General features: G+C 36.0%; 1 protein-coding gene across 3 annotated transcripts in view; it reads left to right on the forward strand.

The window, feature by feature from the left end:
* ACVR1 (activin A receptor type 1) overlaps positions 1-20,103 on the forward strand; it is a 166,484-nt gene that overhangs the window by 3,993 nt on the left and 142,388 nt on the right. Inside the window, exon 1 of one of the 3 annotated variants that reach the window (XM_074215936.1) lies at positions 3,751-13,087. The exons of the other annotated variants lie outside the window; for them this stretch is intronic. The gene's annotated coding sequence lies outside the window, so the exon portion shown is untranslated. Of the gene's footprint in view, positions 1-3,750; positions 13,088-20,103 lie in introns of those variants that run through there. 3 annotated transcript variants of the gene reach the window in all.

A 20,103-nucleotide genomic window follows, 5' to 3' on the forward strand; every position in this document is an offset into this window, starting at 1 on the left:
GTTTGCCTTCTTTTCTTCATTGGCAAAATGAACTGGAAAAGGAAAGAGCAAAGCACTCGAGTATTTTTGCTTAGAAAACCCCAAATGGGCTCAGAAAAAGCTCAATAACTATTCCCTCATTCATTGGTTCAAGCCTTCTACCTGAATGCTGGAATGGAGGAATCTCTTCCTAAGCCATGCAAATTCTACTGTGTTTTTTTTTTTCTCTTTTCAGGAAGACCTTTGGGGCTAACTTTATAACTCTCATTGATCTTTCTTCCTTTTTGAATTCCTATAATATTTATTGTTAAAAATCTAGAATTTTGAAATTTGCCTGTGGCACAGCTGTGGAATTTTTTTGGCCTGGGTCTTCTTCCTGCCTCTCCCTTGGAATCTGTGTAAATATATTAACATGCTTATTCCCCCCCAGCTCAAGTTTTATAGTGCTTGCACCTAACGAGGACTCAAAATACTGTATCCTTGGTAATTTGAAGTTGAATACAGTTAGGAAGCTCTAAAACTGCATAATATTTAACATAGTATTCCAAACAGTTTGCATTTAAAACTCATTACATATATAGTGCTGATGGAGGATTTAGAACTTGGAAGACCTACATCTTCATTTATCCATGGCCTCTTGTATTTTAACATATTGGACATGTTCTGAGAATTGAATAACAGGGTAGGGGATAAAGAAGAGAGACATTCAAGGTTGCAGGACCCATCTACCTGGGACCCTGCTAGCTGATTTTCTAGACGTTTTTTCCTAGAAAGGCAGAGGAGCAATTATTGACTGCCCCAATGCTTATATAGTTATAGAGATGGTTTTCAAAATAAAATTGGGATTTTTTTTTCCAGTTTGGTTATTGAAAGTTATTAGACCTCTCTTTTAACTTAAAAAAAAATCTTATTGGGGAAGTGGAAACAAAATGACAGGAAGGATGGCATGTGGTTAGAAGGTTTGAAGCTGGGAAAAATTGGGATGATTAGTAGAGAGGGTGGGTGGACGCTGAGAAAAATCTGTCTTAGAGGGAAAAAAAGTTGGCAGTGAAAAATGGAGGAAACTGTTGAGGACTGGAGGCATGGAAGGTCCTTTGAAGGGCTTTCATGTAAAAAAAAAAGGAAAAAAGCTTTCATGGATGGTTTTTTAAAGGATGCAGGCTTTTGGATCTCTTCCTTTAATTTAGTATGTCATCAAATTGCAGCTGTTGATGAGTTGGATAGTTTAAACCTATGTACTCACTAGTTTCTTCTTTTTTGGTACTATTTTCAAAGCAATTTGACAGTTATTAGACACTTATTAACTGTGTGCACTTGGAGAGGCACTATAGTACAGTGGAAGGTGGACTGTATTGGTAGTTTATATTTGAGTTCAAATCCTTCCTCAGACACTTAGAACCTTGGAAAAACTGCCTTATACATTTCTTTTTTTTTTTTTTTGCAAGGCAAACGGGGTTAAGTGGCTTGCCCAAGGCCACACAGCTAGGTAATTCTTAAGTGTCTGAGACCGGATTTGAACCCAAGTACTCCTGACTCCAGGGCTGGTGCTTTATCTACTACACCATCTAGCTGCCCCAATACATTTCTTTTCATAAAAAATGGAGAGGTTGGATTAGATGTCCGAGTTTTAATCTATGATCTTTGTTAGAAAACATTGATCATATGTAAAAAAAAAACTATAGCATATATCCTGAGATTAACAGATGCTTGGAAGAAAATCCCTGAGGGAATGCTATCAGATTATTGACAAAATAAAATTGAATTTGAACCTTTTCTTTTTGAGGTGATGCATGTGTAACCTGTAGCCTAGGACTAGGTTTTGTTGTTGTTGTTTGTTTTTTGTTTTTTTGCCTATGACTAGTTTTAAGGAAGAGTTCCTGTAGTTTTATGTTTTGGAAAGTAGCTGATGCTACCGAATGAAACTAGTTTGTAATTATGCACATTTATTCATTGGAATAAGAAAAGTTTTTGTATGGGTTTTAAAGATTGTCTCTCTTAGGCCCTCACTTTGGTGCTCTCCTAGAAAAAAGGGGTCTTTGCTGGTCCCTTTAAATCAGATTAAAGAGCTTTGCTTTAGCTTCAAGATTGCTTCATCATCAGTTTTTTTCTTGAATTGTAATGTAGCCAAAAATATCAAAAGACGGATCTGATTAATTTAAACTAGGAAGTGAGCCACTTATCTGCAAGTTTGTTTGGAGTTTACCTGGATTGACAGGTGACTTAAATTAGTAGAATGAGGACAAATTGCTGAGTTGGTGTATCTAAGAAGAATGGGAGTTTGAATAGGGCTGGCTATAGGTCTCTATTAAGTAGCTCAGTACAGGTTACCTTCATTATAGGAGGCTTTATTCACCATTTTTAATCTGCTATCAAAAAATCATCTTAATGAGAATAGGTAAGGAGCTGAATTATTTTGTATGTTAGTATTGTGTGTTGTCAGGAGTTTCTATTTTTAAAAATTTTCTATCCTTGAAAGGTAAGGAACAAAAATCATAGAAGTTTAATTTTTGATAGTAGTTTGGGGGTAGTATAGTTATAGTATTAAAGGTAGATAGGCAGTCTGGTGAGTCATTCCTTTACCTGATGGAGATGAATATCTCATCTGGCTTTACTTGGAGAAATCTAAGCAGTGTAATTTAGTGATTATTCATTCAATTTAATTAAATCTAACCACTCCAGTTTGCAAGTTTATTTAGGGCCTATTCTATACGAGGCACCCTGCTAAGGGACCCAAAGATGACAAGTCTATTCCTCCCTTCCTAGGGTTTACTTTTTACTTGTGGATTAAAGACTGCTTGTTCTTTGGTCATTTTAGGCTGGAATTGCAGTCTTTTGAAATTTAGATTCATCTTGGCCTTATCTTGCTATTTACTAAAGGATTTCCTCCAACTCTTTGTCTTTCAGCATTTGACCCTTTGATTGGACTAGTCTTAAACCTTCCATCCTCTGAGATATCAGTGGTCCATTAAAATTAGGACATTTCAAGAATAATCACAGGATTTGCCTTATATACTCCTGAAATGGTTAGAGTCCTTATAAATCTCTAGGAAAGGAATTTCTTTCCCACTAAACTAATTTTTAATCTATTCCCCCCCTTCTTAATAAAGAGGCAACTTTTAAATACTGTAGTTTGTATGTATAGTTTTTTTTAGTCCTTATGTACTTGAAAGACAGTTATTAGGGTGTACTAGGACTAATTAGTCTAGAATGCTTGATCTAAATTCTGGAAGACCAGAGTTCAATTAGTTTCAAACTGATTAGCTGTGTGACCCTGGGCAAGTCACTTGAATTTCATTCTGGGTTTCTTCCACTGTCAAATAAGGGATAATAAATATACATACCTACAGGGGTTGTAAGAATCAAATATTTGTCAATATTTGTAAAGCACTGTTCTATTCTTTAAGCACCATATCATGGATAGCTATTATTATGGTTGAATTATGTATTTAAATCATAAGTAAACAATGGTTCAGGAAAATTCCAAACTCAAAGATGGAAATTTAGAGGGATTATTGCAAATTTCAAAGGATCACTCCATATTTTGGCTTTACCAAAATAAATATTTGAATACTCCAAGCCTAGAATATCGTTGCTAATATTCTTTCACCCATCATATCTATATATCTTTATCTATATCTATAATATATATATATATATATATATATATATATATATATATATAATTTAGAGGTTCTCTAGTACTACCCTCTCACTTTACAGATGAGAAAATTTAGGTCTACAGTGATATATATATATATATATATATATATATATATATATGTTTTTTGCAAGACAATGGGGTTAAATGGCTTGCCCAAGGCCGCACAGCTAGCTAATTATTAAGTGTCTGAGGTCAGATTTGAATTCAGGTACTCCTGACTCCTAGACCAGTGCTCTATCCACTGCACCACCTAACCGCCCCTAGAGAGAAGTATTGTTTTGACTAAGCTTAGGAAAACTACAAATGGAATATAGGTCTTCTTACTCTAAATTCAGAGTTTCTGGGTAGGGTAGCACTTCGGGTCAGGAGTCAGGAAGAGTTCAAATCTGAACTTAGACACCAGTTGTCTGACCCTGGGCAAATCACTTTACCTGGTTTGCCTTAGTTTCCTCGTCTATAAAATGCGCTAGAGAAGGAAATGGTAATGCAATCCAATTTCTTTGCCATGAAAACCCCAGTTGGGGTCATGAAGAGTCAGACATGTCTGAAAAACAAATCAGCAACAAAGTCCAAATTCAGTTCAATGTGCTTTCCATTCCACCTGGTTCATACTTTGTCTTGGCTTTTCAAAAAACAGATCCTTGATTTGTCATTATATAATATTTGGGAATGATCTAAGTGACTAGATCCTCTTTCAAGAAAAACTTTGCTCACTTCTTGTTTTAAAGAGAAGAATCCTTTAAATGCAGAATGTAGTGACATAATGATAGTCACTTTATGTAAAGTGACAGATTCCAATATACTGTGACTTTACCCGGTAATAAAATATCTAGTGTATATGTCATTTCACAACTTTTATATCTATTTTAGAGTTAAATTATGATCTGAGAGTTGCACATCTTAGAAACTGGTTTTAATTTCATATCAGCTGTAATTAAAAGATAATGAAATATATTAGGTCTGGTCTAAGTGTCTAATTTTAATTATTGACACATTTTCAAATGGCCTTTTATGATGCATTGGTGATAGTTTGAAGGGCTGTGATTTTAGTAGGGCTATTGAAGTAGATCTCCAAGATTTGTTTAAGTTTTAATCATCAGAAGGATTCTGTAGAAAGTGTATTAAAGGCAGCTAGTTGGAATTAAGAAGAATTGAGTTCAAATTCCAAATCATTCCATCAAGCTATTCTCTTTTAGACTGAGTTTCCTCATCTGTAAAAAAAATAGCATTTACTTTAATATGGGATTGTTTTGAGGTTCAAGAGGTTCCACATGTAAAACACTTTGGCTCCATAGAAATACTAGCTCTAAAGTATGAACACTTTTGAAGTCACATAGATGTCACAATTGGAAGATGATCTAGATTTTTTTTTTCCATCATAAGAATCAAAGTTGTGCTCCCCCTCACACCTTATATGCTGTAAACACAGGTACTTCATATTTATGAGTATAAATTGTAAAACTGCATATAATGAATAAAGTATTCCTTGTCCTCCAAAATTCTTACAAAGTACTTATTTCCAAACTTATTCTTATGAATCAAAAGTAAAGTAACTCCTTGTTTAGGAAAAAGTGTCATCTTAATGGCTCCCTATCTTGAAAGTGTAAGGCAAGATTAACAGCCATTCAGTTAAGTCTTCCCTGTTGGTCTTCACTGCCCTGACTAATGAGATCCTTTAGAGCCAAGTTAGGAAGCTGGGAAGAAATTGATATCTGTGAAGAAACATTTACCAGCATACCCCTGAGTATGTTATTAGTGAAAGTTTGTTGAATTGACTGTAGCCAAGTCACCTGACTTCTTATAAAATCAGATTATAGTCTCCTTCATACTTGCTCATCTCAGGAGATCTGTTGTGAACCTCAAGCAAGTTAATGTAGGTAAGAGTTTTGCAAAGCTTTAACTTTGAAGAGCTATGTAAAAATATAAATTGTTGCTTTTATGAATACCTCACCTGGGAAAGTGCAAATCCTTTCCCTCCTATCTTTTTTCTAAGAAGGCTTATTTGCACCTGTATTTGAATTTTTCCCCTTTGAACTCATTTTTTTTTTTTGCTAATTTGTTTGACTGACCATCCGCCAAGGTTCCCATGCATTGCAGTAGGTTTGCACTCAGTGTGGGGGTACTAAAGATCTAGAGAGAGAGAGAGAGAGAGAGAGAGTGTTCTAAGCCTCTGTTCTAGAGGCTTAGTTTTGAGGAATATAAATCCTCATCTCTTCCATATTTATTAGGTACTTATTATATACCAGGCAGAGGTAGAGGTAGCTGGTGACTTAATGGATAGAATACTGAGCCTGGAATCAGGAAGACCTGAGTTTAAATCCAGCCTCAGATACTTCTTAGCTGTGTGACCCTGGGCAAGTCACTTAACTTTTGATTGCCTGACAGAATGAATCTACTGGAGAAGGAAATGGCAAACCACTCCAGTATCTTTGCAATGGAAAAACCCAAATGGACTCATGATGGGTCAAAATACAAAAACAACAACAAATATACCAGACCCTATACTAAGACAAAAGATAGTTCCTGTCATCAGCTGTAATATCTTAAGGTCTTTACTTCTCCTACAATGGGGACAGTTTCAAGAAACTCACAGTCCAACAAGAGAGATGATTTTCAAATAGCTGTGAACATACAAGGTATCAGCAAGATAAATTAAGAGATAATTCATAGAGATAAGATATTATAAATAAAGAAGTTCAGGAAAGGCTTTTTTTGTAGAAGGTGGAGTTTAGCCAATACTTGAAGGAAACAGAGCTGAAGAAGGAGCTTGATCTAGGTGTGGGAACAGTCAGTGAAAACTCTTAGTCAAAATGCCAGTGTTGGGTGGCTAGGTGGCGAAGTGGACAGAGCACCAGCCCCGAGTCAGGAGTACCTGAGTTCAAATTCGGCCTCAGTCACTTAATAATTACCTAACTGTATGGCCTTGGGCAAGCCACTTAACCCCATTGCCTTGCAAAAACTAAAACAAACAAACAAAAGGTGGAAGAAGTCTAGAGAAATAGGAAGGGCTTTGAAAGCCAAGCTGAGGATTTTTACATTTGATCCTGAAAGTAATAGGGAGTCACTGGAAGTTTATTGAATATGGCAGTAACAATGGTTAGACCTGCATTTTAGGAAAATCATTTTTAAGAACTGAGTGCCACATAAATTGGAGTGGTTAGAGGCATAAGACAGGGAGACCTTATATCAGGGTAATAGAAGTTTCTGAGAAGAAAAGAGTGGTATAGGAGAGATTTTATAAGGGGAGAAATTACAGGACTTGACACCTGTTGGGATATGGGTTGATGGGAGGAGGTGTGGAGAGGTAGTAAACCAAGTTGCCTTCACCTTATGAAGTTTTCCTGATCATTATTTTTGTCAGGTAGAACTGATAGAAATTTCTACTCACCCATCTTCAGGCTGGCAGCAAACTAACCATTAAGAATCTGGCCCTGGAATTCTGATACTTTGCATTTGAGAGTTGAATGGGGGTGAGAGGTAGAAAGTGTAATGCATTGAGCACCCTTTCTGGAAATATGGAGACATTTTGCCAAGACCACAATAAGGGAGGGTGAAGGGGGCAAGGATAATTCAAATCAGGTCATGTCTTAAAAGGAAAAAAAGAAACCCTGAAACCTTCTTTCAACTTTAATTAGCAACATAACAACACATTATAGGACAACTGACTCTACCAAACTAGAGTCGCATAGAATGGAATCACTTTTGAAAGTCATCTGGCAGCCAAGTATGCATTAGATTAAATTTTTAAAATTTTAATTTTGATGTTTGGGGGTGGTTGGAGGACTGTGAGAGGATGAGCTTACAACAACAACCAAGTTTTTAACTGCCTTGCACCTTTTTACATTAAAATTTTAAGCTGATAGTACATTATGGTGGAGGCATTTTTTTCCATAGAAGAAATTTAAATGAATGACTTAATGTTTAGTCACTGAATAACATTGGTCATCCATATCAGTTTCCCTTGAGGAAAAGCCCTAGCTTCCCACTTTGTTCCTTATACTGATATTTTTGAAGTTATCCGAGCCATTTTCTGCACTAGTAGTAATTTGGGATAAGCATATGTAGAGGATGAACATTATACTGATTCATAACAGGGAAAGTGGATTCTGCAGATCCATTGTCAGAAGTACCCCTGCTTTTGGCAGGACATTGTGATGTATCAGAGTACTAAAGTAATACCTGAAACATAGGAATCAGATACCTACTTTTTTTCTATTGACTATATATATGTATATATATATGATCTATTTATAATATTTCTATAAACTATTAATTTCTATTAACTAGAAGACCATCTAAATTTGTTTTTTCCACAGGAGATTTTGCACGAGTTGCTTCCTGATATGCTTCTTCCCTGATATGCTGCAAATTAGTACTTGATGCTTGGGGCTTATAGTTTATATAACTTTATATAATAAGAGTAGAATTTTCTTTGTCCTCAGGAACCTCTTCAAGTTGGTGGAACTGTAGATAATTTGTAGCCCAGTGTTTAGCTTTTAGTTGTTGTTAGATAAATGCTTATTGATTAATTGGGAATGGAGTTAGGAAGACCTGAATACAAGTCTAGCCTGAAGTCACTCAATTAATTATGTGACCTTGGACAAGTTTCTTAACCTCTGTAGCCACAGTTTCACCTACTTTAAAATTAGGATCATAATAGCACATATCTTTCAGGGTTGTTGTAAAAAATGAAATGAGGTAATATTTGCAAAGTATTTAGCATAATGCATTCCTGGCATATGGTAAATGGTATCTCAATGCTAAATATTTTTATTTGTTAGTTTACTTACTTATTTATTAATCTAGTTATCCATCTTTTCATATATTAGTTCATTCATTTAGTGATTTTTAAAAATTACCATTAAGACTTCAGTCTTGCCTTTGCTATTTACTGAATTGTGACCAACTGTAATATCTTGAGGTTTTTACTTTTCTGCACAGTGGGGGTAGTAGTACTTTCTACCCTCTAGGGTTAATTGTCAGGATCACATGAGATATACTGTTTATGGAAGGATTTTGTAAACTGTTTAGATTATGTAGCATTACTATGAATTTTGTGTTACTTTCCCATTGATGGTTGTGGTCTTGAGTAGAGTTATAGATGTCTATTTCTGTAAGACCAAATAGTGGTGATTTTCTCAGTCCATCAATCAGTTTTTCTCTTTGGTATTAATTGGCTCCTGAATTGTTTTTTGATTTTATGAAAAACAATTCAAAAGGGTTGATTAATCTATTACTATTACTCCTATCTGTATATATGTGTGTATATATGTATGCTTATATGTTCCCTTAAAAATTAACTGGTTTATTAGTATCCCAATGTTCCTAAATAAGTGTCTGATACTGAATTTAAACTCAGTAAACTCAGAACTTTCTGACTCCACGTCTGATGCTCTATCTATTATATCACCTAGCTGTCCCAGGTAATGCATACAATAAATTAAAGAAAAACTTACAAGAATAAAAAGATCAATAATTGTCTAAAATATTATTTTTGAGGGAAATGATTTAGCTGAGACTGATATTATTAGAATATATATCAATATATGATCACTTTTTTTTGTAAGGCAATGGTGTGGGTTAAGTGGCTTGCCCAAGGCCACACGGCTTGGTAGTTATTAAGTGTCTGAGGCCGGATTTGAACCCAGATACTCCTGACTCCAGGGCCGGTGCTCTATCTACTGTGCCACCTAGCTTCCCCTTGATGACATTTTTATATTCCTTCTTTAGATTGGCATCTAATAGCATTATCCCATGTGAAATTAGGAAAAATATTAGTTCTGCTTTTTAATCTATGCTTCCCTGAATGGAGCAATTGGATGAGAAATTTTAAAAAGCCCCTGTTCTCTACATTTAAATCACACCTTTTATTTACTTTTAGTTGATTATAAATGGTTTTAAGCATCAAATTTTTTTCTGAATACTGACCCTTTTCATTATATATTTTTAAATCACTTAGACATGGCTCAAAACAAATACACACATATATACATATATTTCATATATATATATAATATAATATAAACATATATATGGAGAGAGAGAGAGAGAGAGAGAGAGAGAGAGAGAGAGAGAGAGAAGGAAAGAATATTCCCTATTAAGAAAACCCAATGGGGTGGCTAGGTGGCACAGTGAATAGAACACCGGCCCTGAAGTCAGGAGTACCTGGGTTCAAATCCGACCTCAGACACTTAATAACTACCTAGCCGTGTGGCCTTGGGCAAGCCACTTAACCCCATTACCTTGAAAAATCTAAAACAAAACAAAACAAAAAAACCCCAACACTAATAAACCTTTATTTATACATATTGGCATCTGAATTATCTTTGTTTGTTTTTGCAAAGCAGTGGTGTTAAGTGACTTGCCCAAAGTCACACGGCTAAGTAATTATTAAATGTCTGAGACCCAATTTCAACTCAGGTCCTCCTGACTCCAGGGCCAGTGCTCTTTCCACTGTGACACCTACCTGCCCCTATCTTAATTATCCTAACTGTTGTATCCACTATCTTTAGAACCAAAAGACCCTTCAGGCTGGAAGGATAACTTAGGAAGAGGGCATCTAAATGAGTTGCATAAGGTATTAAGTGGCAGAGGTAGTGACTAGGGTCCTTCCATTATAATATACTAATAATATTCCCAGCTTGAGTAGTGTTTTAAATCTTTTTATAAGGATTCATAACCAGTGAATTTGTATGGTTTTTGATTTAAAAAAATTTTTCAAGGAGATAGTAAAATTCATTCAGAATATATACATACTGATATTTCAAATAGGCTTTATTTTTAAAGGTTGTTAGACACCATTTAGAGGATTCTGAAGTCACTGATAAATTTTAATGGATTTGTTCAGTATATAGGAATACACTAATATAAACAGTATGGGGTATGTGTAACATGAGAACACCCTCCATCAAACACAGGCAAGTAAATAAATTCTAGGGAGTTCCTTGAAACACAATTTTTGTGACCTAGTCGAGGTAACAGAGATAGAATTTGAACCCAATTTTCCAAACTCTGAGGCTAGCACTCTGATCATTATACTATATTTGCCTCTATATCATCAGTAAAAAGATTTATAAATGAATCTATCTGAACAATTGAATTTAAAAATAGTTGTTCTAATATTTTGTATGTACTTAACTTGTGGGAAATGCATCTTCCCTATAATCTTTTCACATAGTGTAAAGCACTACAAAATCTGCCCATTGAATTCTTAAGAATTGTTTATTAGCAAGTTTTAATGATAAAATAGTTTCCTTTTCTATGCAACTGGTCACTACAAGAGGGTTAGTAGATTGAATTGGATAGATTTGAAGGGTCATCAGAAGGCCATTCTAAAAATATATGCAGTTCTTTTAGGTATCAAAATTAAAATTTTCCTCCCTAAAAACTTTTTTTTTTTGGTCTGGAGGGTGAATGGTATTGTAACTGCAACTGCAATTACTAACATGTGCTTCCTGTCTGCTTCTTAACCTCTTATTTCTTTCATCTATAATTGCCACTGGTACCTCTCCCCTTATTCCAAACTTGGACTCTTGCTTCCACTCAGTCTCTCCTTTCCCTGCTCCCATATTCCATATTTTCTTCTATTAACCTTATTGAAGGTGGTCTGTAGAAGTAAGACTCTGATGTTGATGAACTTTTCTTTCCAAAGCTTTTTTCTTCACCTGTTTTCTACTTCTTCCTAATGAAAATCACTTGACCCATATGTTTCAATTTGTACTCCTTAGCTTTCAATGGAATCATCACCCTTTCTTCCTTCCTTCTCTTTTCAGAAATTGAGAGGAACAAACTGTTGACCTATTTATTTACTCCCTGTCTTCCAGTACCATTTCCAAGCTACTGATCTATTAAAAATCCTTCCTTATTTAAAATCCTCTTTTATCATTTTTATACTTCCTTTTCCCTGTAGTATATTTCTTAATTCTCTAAACCTTAAAGTGCTATATAGATGTTTGGTTATTATGATATTATTATAAGTATTTAGAATGACTTTTATACCCAACTTTCATTTTTCTTCCTACTCTATCTCATGCCCCATTCTGGGTGAGTTCAACATCTATATTGAAGAGCTTAAAGCAAGTATCTCAGCTAGCTTAATTTTTTCCCCCCTAAGGGTTTTTACTGCTAGAAAACAGATGGGCAAAAATAACAGATTTTGGGAAAGTTTCTAGAAGTCTCAAAAGTATTGGAATGTAAATAGAATTAGGTCCTGATCTTTCTTGGCTCCCACTTCCTCAACAATTACACCATATTAAAAGTATTGCTCAATCCCTGTATTCTTATTTTTAGGGAGATGCCTCTGAATCTTCCTTCTGAACAGATGAAGATGACTTTCTTTTTGGTTCCCTCCTATTTTATAATTTTGTACTTTTCTACCCCTTCCCCCAAATGAAAGAGTGGTTTAAAAAAAAAAGACCACTGAAAGGTGATTGATGTTGGTAACACTGACCCATGGTGCTTCTTCTTCCAGTGTCTTCCTGACCCTGAAATTATTTTGGAGGGTCTAGGATTTTAAAGAATCAACCAACCAAAAAAAGTATTTATTATATGTTCTGCTATATTCTAGTTTATCCCCATTACAAATAATACATGCTGATGATTTTAGATAAATGCTTTTTATCCATTTAAGAAAAATCCATCTATGCCTGCATTTTCAAGGGTTTTTAATAGAACTGAGTATTGTACTTTATCAAAAGCTTTTTTTACATCATTGATATAATTATGATTTTTTTAAACTTTTATTTTTGATATAATCAACTATGTTAATAATTTTCCTTATGCTAAACTATTCCATTTTTCATTGACAGAAAGTAGTACAGAATTCAGCAAAAAGTTAAGAACTCTTGGTCTAGATGATCTATGAATCTTTTCCATGCTTAAATCATATGATTCTTGAGATTGAGAGATAAAAAAAGAAAAGGGGAAGGTACTAGTTATAAATCCTTGAGTGAAACGAGAAAGTAACAGTGGGGGAAGCAATGGGAAAAGACATCCTTGATTGGCTAGGTTCCTCTGTTTATAGAGGTCTCTGTCTGGGTTCTTCAACCTTGGGAAAACCTACTTTATCTTATTTTATTTTATTTTTTAGGTTTTTGCAAGGCAAATGGGGTTAAGTGGCTTGCCCAAGGCCACACAGCTAGGTAATTATTAAGTGTCTTGAGGCCCGATTTGAGCCCAGGTACTTCTGACTCCAAGGCCAGTGCTTTATCCACTAAACCACCTAGCTGCCCCTAAACCTACTTAATTTTAAAGCTTTGAATACTGTTCTTCCTGCCTTCCCTTTCCCCCCTTTTTAACCTTGCTTGACAACATTTCTTTTGAGCTTTTCAAAACTATTAGATTATTTACCATAATTGAAAGACTCAACTACTCTTTTCTTATATAATTCTTTTTTTTTTTAGATGTTGCAAAGCAGTGGGGTTAAGTAGCTTGCCCAAGGCCACACAGGTAATTATTAAATATCTGAGGTCGGATTTGAACCGGGGTACTCCTGACTCCAAGGCTGGTGCTCTATCCACTGCACCACCTAGCCACCCCCTTGTTATGTAATTCTTACTAAAACACTGAAAGATTCCCCATTTTGGTTTAGCAGAATCTCATTTGCTACAGAAAGCCTAGTAGTGAACGAAAATCTAGACTGTTATATCAGTTATCTTTTCATTTTTAATTTTGCTTAACTTAATTTTAAGATTGCTTGGTTTTATATTTGTTTTCTTGATTTCATTCTTAATCCTGGGTGGCTTTGTTGTTTGTTGTTTATTGTTTAAAATTGTGTTGTGATCCTTCTTTACCTAATCATTTGTATGTGACTAATGTTTAAAGGGATAGATTTTATCTAGGATACTCCCATGAATTTGTATCTTCATAGATTTTAGATAGAGGGGAGTACTCTCTCTATCTATGCAGATTGCTATTTGTCAACTACTGCCCAGTTTATAAAATTCTAGGTTGAGTTTTCCTATATCTGCCATAGGACCACTAACATGTTTTGGGATGGGGATTGCATTCCTTTACCTCTTGATTTTTCATTGACAGAAGTAGAACATGTGAGTTGGTTGAATAATTAGGATGACATTTTCTAAAGGAGAATATTAAAATCCAGAGAGTTTGTAACTTGCCCAAAGTCACACAATATGTAGAGCTCTGAGATTAAAACTGTGGCCTCTTGATTATAGATCTTTTGAGTGAAACACATTTTTTTCAGTCTTCTTTGTTTCATTGTACTTCCTCCTATGCAGCTAGATGGTACAGTGGAGCACCAACTCTGGAGTCAGGAGGGCCTGAATTCAAATTTGGCCTCAGACATTTGATCCTTACTAGTTGTATGGCCTTGAGCAAGTCACTTAATTGACTATCTTGCATCCAGGACCATCTCCAGTGGTCCTGATCCATATCTGATAACTGGACTGAGATAACTCCAGAGAAGAAAGTGATTTGCTTGTCATGATATCCCTGATGTGGTCTTCAAGAACAAAGGACAGGGCAACTAGGTGGCACAGTGGATAAAGCACCTGCCCTTGAGTCAGGAGTACCTGGGTTCAAATCTGGTCTCAGACACTTAATTACCTTAGTTGTGTGGCCTTGGGCAAACCACTTGACCTCATTTACCTTGCAAAAAAAAAACCTAAAAAAAAGAACAAAGGACAAAGAACAGCAAAACAATAATTTCATGCTCTTATAATCTATGGATATATATTAAACCCTCTTTATAACTTGATATAACATGGATTATAGATATAATGTTGATCAAGTCACAACTCATAAAATAAAAATAAAGTGAAATAGGGTTAGATAGCCTCTAGTCTTTCTTAACTTTATTCACAACTGTTAAATGAGCTCTACCCAGTAATAGAAATGAGCACCATTCAGATCTCTTCAGCCATTAAAAATATAAAATTTAGAAAACATGTCATATTGATATTTACCAGTTATTAAAATTTGTTGCTGTACTTTTTTTTTAGGTTTTTTTCAAGGCAGATGGGGTCAAGTGGCTTGCCCAAGGCCACACAGCTAGGTAATTATTAAGTGTCTGAGACCAGATTTGAACCTAGGTACACCTGACTCCAAGGCTGGTGCTTTATCCACTATGCCAACCTAGCCGCCCCTTGCTGTACTCTTTTCTAAGCTAGTTTGCAGGAAGATCAAACTGTGAAAGGGCAGACTTACTCTTTTACTTTGTTACTGTCAGGGAATGTTCAATCAATCAGTAAATATTTATTAAGCACCTACTATGTTCCAGACACTCGTTCATTGTGCTGGCTTTTCTACACACTTATCATTATGGCTTAAAAAAAAATTTAAGGGGCTGGAATGTAGACTCTGGTTTGATTAATGGTAGGAGTCAGACTTCCCCCCCACCCCCACCCCCACCCCCACCCCTCGAATTAATTTGTAACTGATAAGACAACTTTGGCTGCCTATGAAAGCAAAGATTCCTGAGCCTTGGGTGACAGGGAACAGGCAACAGGCAGCCAGGATGCTTGGGAGTGGGTGGAGGAGGAGTTCCTATCTAAAGCTGCAAATAACAGGATCTTGCTGAGGGGCCCAAAAGCAGCAGGTATGGAATGTGAGGGAACTGTTCTAATGTCTTGAAGAGATTAATTCATTTTTATTTTACTAGAATGATATGAGATTATTCATCAGGGATTTCTAATAAGGACTTTTAAATAGAAAATAATTGCAACTTTTTTTGGTACTAGATAATCTTAACATTATTTTGCAACTCTGATTTTCTGGTGGGGCGGGAAGGGAAGAAGCAAGGTAAACCACAAGCTTGCTTCTTTCTCTCCAGACTGGCTGTTAGGTTTTAAATAACCTCCCACATGTCCTTCTGTCTACTCACACTCTTCTCCTCTGTCGAGCCAATTGTATAAACCAGGTCTCTGTCTGGCACTTGAAGTGATAGAACTTGACTTTCAGAAAACCAGTAGGGGGTATAAAATGCTGGGAAATGAAAGCATCTGAATAACATTCAGGACCGAAGTACTGATTTTTATAGTTGGATTATGGAAACTTTTACTAAGTCTATTGCCACATGAGATGAAAAGACCAGTGATTCTGGGAAACCTCTATAACTACAAAATATATTCTTTAAAAAAACAAAAACAAAACACAACTTAGTCTTTCAGCAAGAGAAATTTGGCTAGATTTAAGAAGTAACTTCCCAGTTAGTAAAACTATTCAGTAAAACTCTATTTCTTTTAATTACCTTTTTTTTTTCTATTTACAATGTAATTTATTTTCTCCTATCTACTGGGTTGATAGGGTCTAGAGGAGGAAGAAAAATAAAATTTTTCATACTATTACGCATAGCCATCAAAATATTTCCATATTTACTATATCCAAAAAATGTGTCTCATTCTGTCTATTGAGTCCGTCACCTGTTAGAGGGTAGATAACCTACTTTATCATTGGATCTCTGGAATCATGCTTGATCATTCTGTTAATGGGGTTCTTGAGTCTTTCAAAGCTCTTGGTTTTAGTATAATTTGTTCTGATTCTGCTTGCTTCATTTTGCATCAGTTCATAAAGGTCTTACAAAGCTTCTCTGAAATTCTTGTATTATTTCTTATGGCAAAATAGTATTCCATCACAATCTGAATATTTTAGTTGACTGCAGAGGATGTGAGATTTTCTGGAGATTTTTAAGATTATATATGATTTTGATTTGACCCTGTACCTGCTTCAAGGAGTAAGGAAGAGGTGTGAGATGTATGCATGTACACATATATTTTTCTTCAAACTCTGATGATCATTTAATACATTTTTATAATTATATTTAATGTCCTCCCCCCCCTTCTGATTTTGAATTCCTGTCCTTGGTTTAAAGCTCAAATCAATTGCCATCTTTTCCAATTAGTTTTCTTTGATCATCTCCTTCCTGCCTCCATCCCCCAATCCCCTCTTTTACCAGGAAAGAGAACCCTCAGTCACTATTATCAGTCCAATCAACAAATTTTCATTGAATGCCTACTGTATATATCAGACACTATGTAGGTCTGTGGAAGATGTAAAGGTGAATAAGTATGTTCTTGCCCTCAAGTAGCTTCACAGTCTAGTAATGGAAATAAGTCACATATACATATAACTCATGAATACAAAGAAGTGTTAAGAAGCCAGTGAGACTTAGGACATTTTAATGTGTTTTGGGAGGGAGATGAGAAGAGATGTGAAGGGAGAGGGGTCATGAAGAGGTTGGGTCTTGAAGGAAGGTAAGGGTTTGAAATCAGATTGCGTGGAAAGGCAAGGGAATAGATGATCAGTCTCAAGTCTTGAGAGCAGGACATAAGGAGATCATTTGAAGAAAGGTGGAATATAAAACCTAGACTTGGAGCATGGTTGGTAATTTGAAGGATCCTCCCTTGGGAAAAGAAATTGAGTGATTACATTCCTTCTGCCTTGCCCAAGAAAGAAGTTTAAAAGGGAAGATTTAATTTAGATTTGATTGAAGGGGAAACTTCTTAACTATTAGATCTGACCAAATGTGGAATGTGTTGAATTAGGAGGGAGTAGCTTTCCTCTCACCTGTGGTCTTCATTTGAAGATTGGATGTTTACTTATGGTGGTGTTTTAGAGATCACTGTGTAGGTAGGAGTTGGACTCGATAACTTTTGAGGTATCTTCCATCTTGAAAAACTCAGGCAATGTGAACTCAGGCAATAGAGTACAGTTTGACTGAAAAGCATGCATGCATATGTATGATGTAAAAATCTGAAAAGGAGGTGAGGGTAGAGAATATGAAATAGGGGACAGAAAGAGAGACTGGATGATAATATACAGTGTCAGAACCAAGGAGATAAATTTGTTTCATTAGCAGTGGGGAGCAGTGAGAAGCTATTGAATTTTGTATTTGAAAGATGACTCCGGGGCGGCTAGGTGGTGTAGTAGATAAAGCACCGTCCCTGGAGTCAGGAGTACCTGGGTTCAAATCTGGTCTCAGACACTTAATAATTACCTAGCTGTGTGGCCTTGGGCAAGCCACTTAACCCAGTTTGCCTTGCAAAAACCTAAAAAAAAAAAAAGAAAGAAAGAAAGAAAGATGAGTCCACAGAGAAGGATGATTTGGAGCATAGATCCCAGTTAGGAAGGAATTGTAATCAACAAGTAGACTTGAAGTAACATCTGAAGAAATGGAAAGGATGGCATCCATTTAACATATTGTCTCTGATAGGAAGATGATGAAGGGGGGAAGCTGAAAGTGAGGGAAGATGACTTTTGAGGTTTAGCCAGTTGATTGGGAAAATGGTAGTACCTTTAACAGAAACTGGGAAGTTGGAGGGTTCATTATTTTGGGGGAAAGATGATTTTTTGAAATTTAGGACTTACTGAGTTTAAAGTATTGGAGAAACGGCATGAAAGACTGAACTCGGCTTTCTTTGATACATGTTCATGCTGGTTCTATGACTTGGGCAACTCACTGAATCTCTAAGAGACTCAGGTAACTCTAAGCCTAATTACAGAACACGTGCCAGTCTGTGTTGGTAGAGGTGAGTTTTCTGACAAGAAGTATGGAACACCAGTGAAATTACAGGTTCTCCTCTCACCAAAAAACCCCCAAACAAAACCCTTCTACCATGACCAAAGCTAACATAAAAGGCATCTCAGAGAAAACATACAAACGGGCAGTTAGAAATTTGAGTCTGTAACTTGGGAGTTAGGTTATGGCTTGAAATACAGACTTGGGAGTCCTCCAGAGGACAGAGGGGAGAAAGAGGCTGGGGACTCAGAATGTTTTGAATCCTTCATTGACTTCTTGATTCTTGTTTCTGGCACTCTCCTGAAGGGATTAGAGTAGCAACCTCAAGTCCTCTTCTTTATATATATATATACCATTTCTGCACTTGCTTAGGTCCCACAAACATCTCTTTTTTGATATTGCTGCTTAAGTAAATGAAAATGGAGGACAAAAAAGAGGATACAGTATTTGTTTTTGTTTATATTTTTCTTTCTCCAACATCTTCAAATTCAAGAATCAGGAGAGTGGTGTGTTGTGTGTGTGTGTGTGTGTGTGTGTATGTGTGTGTATGTGTAGACACCTACTCTTTGTCAAGGACTATGCTAAGTGTATCCTTTTCAGATATTCTCACATTTGCTAGATAATGTATGTTAATTATCCCCCCATACCCTTATACACATATATACACACATATGTATTTGTATGGGAGGGGGGGTTCTTGTTTAATTTAGTTTTAAAATATCCCCATTTGCCTCCTGAGGGTGGGGGGAAAGCATGAGAGATGAAGGATGGACAAATTGAGGGAACAGCAGTTTAAAATATGTGAGAGAGACTGGAAAAATAGATTGCAGTGAGCCGTGAAAGTCAGATGAATTTTGTATTAGCACCCAGCTAAGATCTGGTATTAACCCAAAGTCTCTCCCTTAATTTTTCTTGTCCTTTTTTTCCTTTTTTTTTTTCAGCTCCTTTCCTTTTCATCCTCCTTTCTACCTTCCCATTCTCTTTCCAAAATGGAATGTAGTTTAGAAACCTGGTATGGACAGCACGAGGGTGAAAAATAAATTATGACATAACGTTTAGGGTGTGGGAAGTATATTTCATGCTTGCATGTTGCCTGGTTGGTAATTCTGTACTTCTTGGGTAAAATGGCTTATGGTTCTGCTATCTGGGAGGGGGAGCTGCCAGGACTATTGCCAAGTGGCTGTTTAAACCTTGTAGTGGATTGGTCTCCAAAATACTTGCCTTGCATAATACCTCCTGCCTGAAAGTTCCAAACAATCATAGCACTCACTAGAACCCATGGCCTTGGCATTATGATAGTATGCTGATGATTGATTGTGTTTTGGATGACCCACATGAACCAGCAGATCAGTTATGATGGGAGGAGGAGCTAATAATCTTAATGTCTTATAACCTTCCTGGTTGAGCAAGATCATGGCTGTGATTCAGGTCCATGGCATTTTTTTGGCCTTAGCTGAGCAGGCTTCAGTAACACAGTGCAGATGGATCAGTAACCAGAGTAAGATTTCTTTATTCCACATATAGCAAGTAGCATTAAAGTTTGTGGAGCCATGAGGGGAAAAGGTAGGACATGAAGTTTGAATTCTCTAGAGAAAATAGTCAATTAGTTCTCTTTGAAAATGGAAATCTGGGTCATAAGACCATTTCCAGTTCAGTTCAACAAATATTTATTGAAGTGCCTACTATATGTAAGATTTCATATGCTAGTCAACTACTTCAGAGTTCTGTATTAAAGACATAGCTCAAGAATTACCTTCTTGAAGCCTATTCTCAGCATCTTTCCTTCTTCCCTATCCAGTGCCTTTGTTCCTCAAATCCCCTTGCATTAATTTTGTATATTTATGTATCTGTATGTATTTATAAATGTACACATGTACCTCATGAGAATGAATGTAAGCTTGTTGAGAACAGGAATTGTTTTAATTTTTGTTTTTATGTCTCTTAGCTTCTAGCATGACACCTGCACATAGTAACTAGTTAATATAGC

The sequence above is a fragment of the Macrotis lagotis genome, chromosome 1, assembly GCF_037893015.1.
Source record: "Macrotis lagotis isolate mMagLag1 chromosome 1, bilby.v1.9.chrom.fasta, whole genome shotgun sequence".
Taxonomy (NCBI): domain Eukaryota; kingdom Metazoa; phylum Chordata; class Mammalia; order Peramelemorphia; family Peramelidae; genus Macrotis; species Macrotis lagotis.